A 10,121-nucleotide genomic window follows, 5' to 3' on the forward strand; every position below is an offset into this window, starting at 1 on the left:
TGTGATTAGCCATTACGCTTTCTCCAATGGTAAGAGATACAGATGCTCTCATCTCCCTAGTGGCTACATACAATTGTTAGCACATACTGGTGTCCTGATTTGGACTTGGGCAGCGGACCCACATAATCAACAAGCCATTCAAATGGCTCATCTATTACTGGTATAGGACACAGAGGGGCAACGGGCACCTTCTTATTACACTGAAAAAAGTGAAACTACTGTGTTGTTCATTTAAAGTGCATTTTTACATTGGACTAAGTGAAAATCATGGTTTCTGGTTTAAACCTGTTTTTTTCAGTTTGCCTTAAAGCAAATAACGAAGCCCCTAGAACAAATTAAAAACAACAATTTGACTTAAGTAGTATTTTTACTTTAAACCAGATGTTTTCATGTCACGTGACCACATGACGTCACATCAACTAACTGCTCGCGCCACCAGCCAGCATTTTTCCATCCGCCATTATCGCTTCGCTTCGAGTCTGAAGACGGTCCGTGGCCTAGGAAATCTTTTTAGACAAGGTAAGCATTCGAAAATGTGTTTTAACGAAAATAAGTGTTTTTCATTCACATTTATGGTTAGTGGCAGGATGGACAATTAGGTTATTACTTTACAGACAACTGTGTTTGTGCACATGTTAGCTAAAGCTAGCCAAACCAAACCATGCTATCGCAATACACATGTTGCCTCAGTGTGACAAATACAAGGTTAATTTAGTTATTATTTCACTGTGATGTAAGGAAAATATAATGGTAATTTAGTGTGATAAGGCTCGTTTGTCTCTAACAAAGTTAGTGCTCGAATAAACTACAACGGCTTTCTCACATACACTTCAGCCGTCAAATAATCTAACGTTGGTTAAACATTGACCGCGGGAGCTGTAACGTTATATGAGACGTTAATGGTAATGTCGGAATCAGTTAATGTTCGTTTCAGCCTATTTGTGTATAGAGTCGGTAATTGTTTTTTTTTTTTAAAACGACAACAATTATTCGGATTTCACATAGGCAAACGGCTGAAGCGGTGCCAGTTGTTGGAGGTGCGTTTCCCAAAAACATCGTTATCCAACTAACATCGCAAGTTCTGTCGTTACTAACATAGTTAAATGATTCGGTGTTTCCCGAAACCATAGTTCAAACGAACATTCACAAAAAGCATCGCAAACTTGTGTGGTTGGAACGACAGCTTTCTTGTTTTTTACGACATGTGGACTTCCATCATTATCTTGAGCAAAATAAGCAAGCTCTCATTAAGTACAATGTATATCTTTTATTTTGAATATATACAAATGTCATTTACATATTTTAGTTTGTCAAGAGATTTTAAGCACCGTTTTTGAAGAGTGCGCATGTGTGTACGTGCTCTAGTACGCAAGTAACGTTAAGAGATTGAATCTGGAAAGCAAAATGACTAAGAAAAATGAAAGTTATTAATAAAACTTACTGAATTAGAAAATGAGTTCCGATTGACAAGGAAGAATTCATATTCCATTGTTTCTCCTGTCAGCATAATGCAGTTTAGTACAATATCACTACAAAAGTAGGGACTAATTAATAATTACAGTCTAGTGATTATGGATAGTGCTAATTGCCCCAACAAAAAACTAAGATGTGAAATCTCACCTTTTCCTTTGTTTTACAGGTTGGATTTTGTTCCCTGGAAATTCCAGAATTTTGCCCTAATTGCTGAATTTGGTGAGTACCAACGTAAACATCTGTGAACATTATTTTTATGTTTTAAATAGGAATCATCACTAACACTAGAGAATAGCTTTTAAATTACCACAGAGTAGTGTTGTCACGGTACCAAAATTTCAGTAGTCGGTACCGATACCATGAAAATTTTATGGTTCTCGGTACCAATTTCGGTACCACAGTAAAATCTATTGGAACTATTTTACCATTTTATATAGCCTATTTTAAAAACATTAAATATGATTTGGAGTGTGTGTGTTTGTGTGTGTATATATAGGCTACCTCAATGAAATAAATTTTGAAATATAAAAAAATAAATAAATAATTAAATGCTCAAACATCCATTGTGTACTGTTGAAAAAACCAGCATATGCTGTTAAGGTAGGTTTTGAAGCTGTATGCTGGTCAAATGCTGGTCCTAAACTGGTCCTGCTGGTCCATACTAGTCCTAAGCTAGTCCTGGACCAGCATAAACCAGCTCATACCAGCTTCAAAACCTACTTTACCAGCATATGCTCGTTTTTTCAACAGGGGTAACAGATGTGCGTGTTTATTTTAGCTATTCCATCAGAGAAACAACACACTACAGTCTGTAAAACTATGAAATAAATATCGGTAAATTGTAACCTAAATAATAAGAAAGTTAAATATTATTTCAAAAAGCATTCGTTTTTTATTTCCACACAAAGACGCGTCATATAGCCAAAGTCCCGTTATTACTTTGATATAGCCACTTTGCGCTTTGAGAGGGATGAGGGACACGAGCAGGAAAGAGACCATTTCTCTTTAATAATATCTTCATGTTATCTCCTGATGTTACAAACAACTGACACTTGTTGTAAAAGGTCTGAAGAGCGAGTTTTATCCTCCGCAGAGGCAAGACATTCAGGCTATGTTTGATTTAGCGCTGCCAGAGAAAACGAAAGTAAAAATCACTGGTGTGTGAAACGCGCTATACAAATAAACTTGACGCGCCTTATAAAGTCTAATAACAAGCACAAACTCTGTTAAATAGAAACTGACGTGCAAGCAAAAAGGTTTCTGTCTTACGGTGTTTTTTCTACTTTACCACAGTAAATAATGCGAATAGCCGAATGCGAATGAAAGAAACGTTATAATCCCCTGCTTGAGTGAAGATTTGGGAAAAGAAACAGAGATTCCATGTGGAATAACTAATGGAATATTGTTAAATTCTCTGCTAATCGGGTGACCAGATCGTGATTCGGAAAACAGAATACGAAGCTTAAATGTATGGACTCACGTACCTCTGTCATTCGGCATGAACCAAAATGTTTCCATGGCTGCGATGTCACATTTAATTGCTAGCCTATTATTTCTTCTGTAAACAAAGCTTTGTGCTTCACTCTTGTCATATTCAAGTAAATACTGGCACAGCCCCATCAGTGGGTACCAAATATACCCGGATTCTCGGTACTACAGAAATGCTGGTATCATCACATTTTCAAAATTTCAGTACCGACTTGGTACCGAAGTACCAGTACTTTTGACAACACTACCACAGAGGTATCCTTGCTAATATAATAAAAAATTGTGGGACAGTATAAAAAAAGGAAGGTTCACGTCATGTCAGTATTTACAAATAACCCCAAATCAAAACTAATCAAGAAGTTACCCACCAATTTAATGTGGTTTATTTTACCAGACAGTGTTAAAATTTGCTACGTTCTGTCATGCAGCGTCAACTATCCTTGATTTATCTAAAATATTAAAGTTAAAAAAAAATCTATAAATTAAATGCAAATATACCATGCTTTTTTTTTTCCTAGTCTTTCAATGAATGTGGAATTGCAAAGACTGTGGTACCTCTGTTTCACGAAGATCTGAGCTCCTTAAGCATTATAAACTTGAACACAGACATTATGGACGCCACCATTCCTATGCATGCATCTATTTCAACTGTCCTTGTACCTGCAAGACTTGGAAGGCACTTTTGAGCCACTTGTCAAGAAATCATCATCATCAGTCCTCTCAAACTGAACCGACCACATTTAAATGTCTCTTATGCAACTGTAGTCAACTATCCACTTTGAAAGGCTATTTTCAACATGTAGCACAGCATCTGAAAAACAGTGAAACAGTTGATTGTGTGTTTCAGGGGTGTTCATACAAAACAAATATTTATGGTTCGTTTCGAACTCATAGAAGCAGAAATCATAAGGATTGTTCAGTTAATGACTTAAAGCTTGGAATACTTGAGAAACAGCGCTCAAGCTTAGATGTTTCTGTTGAAAGTCATATTTCTGACAGTATCCATATTAATAGTGTTGGTACTGAGCTCTCAGAGGATTTATGTACAGAAAACTTGGGTGATCAGGTTTTAAATGATTTGCCACGTAATGTTGAGCTCAAAATTGCCTCTCTCTTACTAAAGCTAGAACATATTTATCTTGTTTCTAGTGTGGCTGTTGATGAACTTTTACAAGAGTTTGACTATTTAATAAGCACTGCTTCTGTCCCTCTTATACATCAAACCATATCTCAGCACTTACAGAATGTTAACTGTCAAGTAGATGAAACTGTTCTGCAAGAACTAGCATCTACTCTTGGCAGGTCGAATCCTTTTTCAGCTTCATTTGGTGGTCATGGCCCACTTTCAACTGCTTGGAAGCGAAAGACGTACTACAAAAAACATTTTGATATTGTAGAACCTATAGAATATGTGCTCAACTCCCAAAATGGAAAATCTTTTCAATACATCTCTATACTAAAATCTTTACAGCAGATCCTAAGTTGTCAAACGTTTTTGGAAAAAGCAATCAACTTGAAATCTCACCATCAAATTCAATCTGATGAAATTCAATATAAATCCTTTTATGATGGTACTAATTACAAAGAAAATTTGAAATTGTCAAAGGAGTGTGCTATTTCACTTATTTTGTACATAGATGATTTTGAAATATGTAATCCCCTCGGCACCTCCAGAAAAAAACATAAAATCTGTGCAGTATATTGGACATTAGGGAACTTACCTGCGAGTTGTCACTCATCTCTGTCTAATATATATTTAGCGGCGCTTATTCGTAGTGAAGATGTTAAGTGCTATGGTTATGAGACTGTACTGAAGCCCTTAGTAGATGAACTTATTACATTGGAACAAGAAGGACTGTTTATTGCCAAACTGGGAAAAAGCATTAAAGGGTTTGTTCATTGTGTAGTAGCAGACAATCTTGGGGCCCACGGTCTTGCAGGCTTCGTGGAAAGTTTTTCTGGTAAATATGCTTGCAGATTTTGTACAGCAGAAAATATAGACATTCAAACAAACGAAGTCAAGTCAGGAGTTTTTTGTGCAAGAAACAAGGACCTTCATACTTCTCATCTTAAAGCTATTGAAGAAAATTCATTGTTTAGTCATTTTGGTGTAAAAAAGAAGTGTGTACTGTCTGAAAATCTGTCATATTTCAGCGTGACACAGAGTTTCCCCCAGATATAGCTCATGATATCTTTGAAGGAATTGTCCCTGTCGAGATTGCTCTTTGTCTTAATGTGTTAATTTCAAAAAAATATTTTACATTAGCCAATTTGAATGAAGCAATAACAGCATTTCCATTGAAGTGGACTGATAAGGCAAACCGTCCACATGTTGTGCCCCTCTCCTATACTACAAGGAAAACAATTGGAGGTAATGTACATGAGAATTGGAGCCTGTTAAGATTTCTTCCTCTTTTGATCGGAACCAGAGTACCTTCGAATGAACCAGCATGGCAAGTGCTCTGTGAATTAAAGGACATTGTGGAACTTGTTGTTGCACCTTTTCACACTGAGGACTCCATTTCTTATCTTGACTTCAAAATATCTGAACACAGGACAGTGTTCCAAGAAGTTTTCCCCCATGAAAGAATTCTGCCTAAACTTCATTATTTAGAGCACTATCCTGGGTTGATACGCCAGTTTGGACCCCTTGTTGCTCTATGGACTATAAGATTTGAAGCCAAACATAGCTTTTTTAAAAGAGTTATCCGTCATACAAACTGTTACAAAAATGTACTGTATTCGTTAGCTCAAAGGCACCAATTTCAGACTGCATATAATCTACACATGTGTAGATTATCTAAGCCACCTTTGGAGGTTGCTGATGTATCAACACTTCCACTTGATGTTATCAATGAGGATATTGCACAGGCTGTGAAACAGAAGTACCCACATATGGACACTGTGGACCTCACAAAACATGTGTCCTACAGTGGATTCAACTATAGGATTGGAATGGTGGTAGCCCATGGGTCACTGGCTGGACTGCCAGAGTTTTCTGAAATTGTTCATATGATTGTTCTACAAGAGACACTAATTTTCATTGTCAAAAAATTGGATGCCTGGTACCTGGAACATTATCGATCCTATGCCTTGGTTATGTCTACTACTACTACACAACTAAGGCTTGTTGGGGCACATGAGCTGACAGATCCCTACCCTCTGGTCCATTACATGGTTGGTGGACGGCGCCTCATCTCTCTGAAGAGATACATACATGCATAAGGTTGTATATGGGTGTGGGGTTACAAATGTACAAATGAGACATTTAAAATAACATTTTTAATGTCTATTGTCAGACAATGCCATGCCAGTGTAGTGGGCATCTGAGTTTGTCAAATTGTTCCCTGTTAAAATGTATAAATTATATAGTATTCTGCGTGTAGTATTAATTTTTAGTTGGTATAATAGTATATCTTCTAAATACCACACAAGTAAATGAAAAATACCTTATGCATTTAAATGAATTTGTACTTTTCCATGTGAAATCAATCCTTAAAGGCCTGCTTGTATACTGTAGCTATTCATGGCAATTTTAATTTCTACTATCCATACAAGCATATCACTAATGAAAAAGACATTTGCTGTCCCTTTTCTATGTAAAAAAACTTCAAATTTAAATTCATATTCACAAATTCATTAACAACTCTATTTTGACAATTCTGGTTAAAAAAAACTGCTAAGACAGCATAAGGCCTTATCAATTTGACTTAAATATTCAGAATTTACTAAATAATATTGACTGTGAAATTTCTTTTCTTTTTTTAACCAGAATTGTCAAAAGACAGTGTTGTTAATCATTTAATTTGTGAATATGAATTTAATGTAAGTTATGACAAATTTTGTACTGCAACTAATACTATTGTTTTCTTGTTTTGACTAGATCCTTTTGGATGGGCAGACATGGCAGTCAAAAGGCCAGCCAAGTTGCGTGTTATTCTGAATCCTGATGACACCAGGAAGCTAGTTTTGCCTGGTGGAATTCCAGAGTCAATGGAGCAGCTTATGGATGAAGTTAGGAAAGTGTGTGGGTTAAATGGCAATTTCAGACTGCAGTACCAAGACAGAGACTTTGGAGATGCACTAGTGAACTTGACATCTACTGTGGAACTTGAGGATTTGGCAACTGTCAAGGTCATCCCAATATCTGATGACTTTAGCCAAGAAATTACTCTCACTATCTGTGATGATATAGTGTCTACTCAATCAGATGACACAGAGCTCCTGTCCACACCCTCTAGTTCTGTCTCTACAAGAACTCAGATGTGGCCACACGTGTTTCCAATACCAAAATTCTCTTATGACACTGAACTGCAGTTAGAAAAGGGAAATGCTGTGTTTAGGTCAAACAACACAAGGTTGACACTGAGTTCAAAAGCAAAGTCAGATATTTTGGAAAAGTTAGCAGAAGAGATATTCAAGTTCAAAGCCTACCCTAGAGATGTAGACTTCAGTGATGTTGCTGAAGCACTAATCAAGAAACACCCATGCCTGTCTGAACCTGGCTCATACAACGGTTGCTACGGGTGGAAGCAGCGGCTAAAGACAAAAATGGGCAACTACCGAACTCAGCTGAAGGGCCTTGGGTGTTCTGAATTACTTGCAAATTCACTGAAGTCTAAAGCGCCAGAAGATGGATTACCAGCAAAAAACGTCAAGAGACCTAAGAGAGGAGAGGCCAACCACATACCTGACATTCCAATTGGAGAGACCCCTGACAATTTGGAAAAGGAGAGACTGTCACTTTTAAGTGAAGTAAAGAAGCGCAACAATCGTGCAGTGATAAAGGCCAAAATGGACAAGACTTTTTCACTGCGAAGACAGGACATTGTGGCAAAGGAATCGCCAGTGGAAGAGTTAATGGAGAGATGGCCTGCATTGTTTACAATGGATGAGGCAAGTTACTTTTTAAATTAATGACAATAGGTCAGTGAAGATCTGTAAAGTAAATTATTATCCCCTACCATAAGAAACTGATAATTGAGCCAAAATGCACATTTTGGCACCTGATGTAAAACCCAAGATCTCACACAAAAAAAACAGTTGTTTTTACATTTCCTTTTTTTTTTTTTTTTTTCTTCTTTTTTTTTTTTTTTTAGATCAATGCTGAATTTATGAGAATAACAACTGTCCCACTTCAAACCCGATTCCTGGCTTCCTTGGACAAGCACCACGACAAGCTGGTAGAGATCATCAGAAACAAGGGAGGAGCTATCAGAGAGAAGACCCAGAATATACTGAATGTTCTTGATCAAGTATGTACATCAAAATGTATTACTTGTATCACATAAATAGTAACATAGTACATAGAAGAAATTAGGGATGTCACTATTTGTTTGAATATTTGATTAGTCGATTTAATTATAGATTGTCTTAAAAAAATTCCCCATATTTTCAGTGCCGATGCGGTGCTCACTTGCACACTGTAGACTTGTGTGGCATATTGTGTGAGAGACTTGTGAGACTTTAAAATTATAGAGTTAGTTCACCCCAAAGTGAAAATTGTCACTTATTACTCACCCTCATGTCATTCCACACCCGTAATATGATTAAAAGCTATTTTAATGAAATCTCAGAGAGGCGTAGCAGAATGACAGGGGAGAGACACATTTGTTAAATAAAGTTATTTTTTTTGTTTTGTGCACAAAGTATTCTCGTCACTTGACAGGTTGAACCACTGTAGTCACTTTGACTATTTTAGCAATGTTTTTACTACTTTTCTGGACATTAAATGTGGTAATTTCTTTGCTTTCAATGGAGGATTTAAAAAAAACCTCGGATTTCTTCAAAAAAATCTTATTTTGTGTTCAGAAGATGAACGAAGGTCTTACAGGTTTGGAATTACATGAGGGTGAGTAATTAATGACAGAATTTTCATTTTTGGGTGAACTAACCCTTTAAGAATAACAATGAACCCACCATTCAAGCAATTGCTGCTCCTAAATTGGCGCTAATTTGAAAGTGTAAGTAAAATATGCATGGTCGCATGGGCATTTATAATGGTTTGTGTTCACTTGCTCTGCGCTGAACAAGTGTTTTCAGTTAATTGGTATTGGCCGTGTTCATTTTACTTGCGCTTTCACCCCTCCCCCCTCAGTTGTTTGTTTATTATATTAATTTTTCAGCACAGTACAATCATTATATGGCTTCAGTTAAGTCTATTCCCTAATGAATAAAACAGTTTCATACAGATTGAAAGTGTGAATGGTCTCCCTCTATCTCTATGTGTGTGTAACCTATACATGTCGGCATGCGGGGGAGGGTGCAATTTAAGAATAATAATTGAATATTTCCCAGCGATCATCAAATATTATTTTTGCTTTAAATGCCCACCGGTAGAAGAAATAGTGTTCATTTTGTCAACAAGTTTGATTGCAGAGTTAGATTAGGCCTTTTAATTTTTTTTCTAAGCATTTGAAACTATACAACTTCTATAACTCTGAGCACAATTGTGTGCATTATGTATTGTTGGCATCAAAATGCAAAATTGGACTTCTTAATAATGCATTATGTGTTTGTTTGCGCTCTCACCTAGAGCCTCGAGGTGAATCAAAAAAGGGAGTGTCTCCTAAAATGCCTTACAGTGTACCTTGGGGAAGATGTTGGCCATCTAATCAAGGAGTATCTGGTAAGTAGTTTTGCATTAATTATTTAAAGGGTTCATTCACCCCAAAATGAAAATTCTGCCAATAATTACTCTTCCTCATGTTCCACGCCTGTAAGACTTTCGTTCTTCTGAAGACAAATCAAAGGAACACTCCACTTTTTTTGAAAATAGGCTCATTTTCCAACTCCCTTAGAGTTTTCGAATCAATTCAGCCGATCTCCGGGTCTGGCAGTACCACTTTTAGCATAGCTTAGCATAGTTCATTGAATCTGATTAGACCGTTAGCATCTCGCTCAAAAATGACCAAAGAGTTTCGATATTTTTCCTATTTAAAACTTGACTCTTGGCTAGGAACTATACTCTCATTCCGGCGTAATAATCAAGGAACTTTGCTGCCGTACCATGAGTGCAGCAGATGCAATGATATTACACAGCGTCTCTCACAAATGTCTCCATGGTTGCAAGACACGCTCCCTGTGCAAGCAGGGGGTCACAAGCGCTGCGTAATATCATTGCGCCTGCTGCATCCATGGTACGGCAGCAAAGTTCCTTG

At 37.0% G+C, this 10,121-nt stretch overlaps 1 long non-coding RNA gene across 1 annotated transcript; it reads left to right on the top strand.

Moving 5' to 3' along the window:
- Positions 1-468: 468 nt before the first annotated feature.
- Positions 469-7,018, top strand: LOC137013647 (uncharacterized). Its single transcript, XR_010893756.1, has 3 exons — positions 469-519; positions 1,640-1,692; positions 6,845-7,018. It is a non-coding gene; the product is annotated as an uncharacterized lncRNA (long non-coding RNA).
- The last annotated feature ends 3,103 nt before the right edge of the window (positions 7,019-10,121 follow it).

This window comes from Chanodichthys erythropterus, chromosome 3 (assembly GCF_024489055.1).
Source record: "Chanodichthys erythropterus isolate Z2021 chromosome 3, ASM2448905v1, whole genome shotgun sequence".
Taxonomy (NCBI): Eukaryota; Metazoa; Chordata; class Actinopteri; order Cypriniformes; family Xenocyprididae; genus Chanodichthys; species Chanodichthys erythropterus.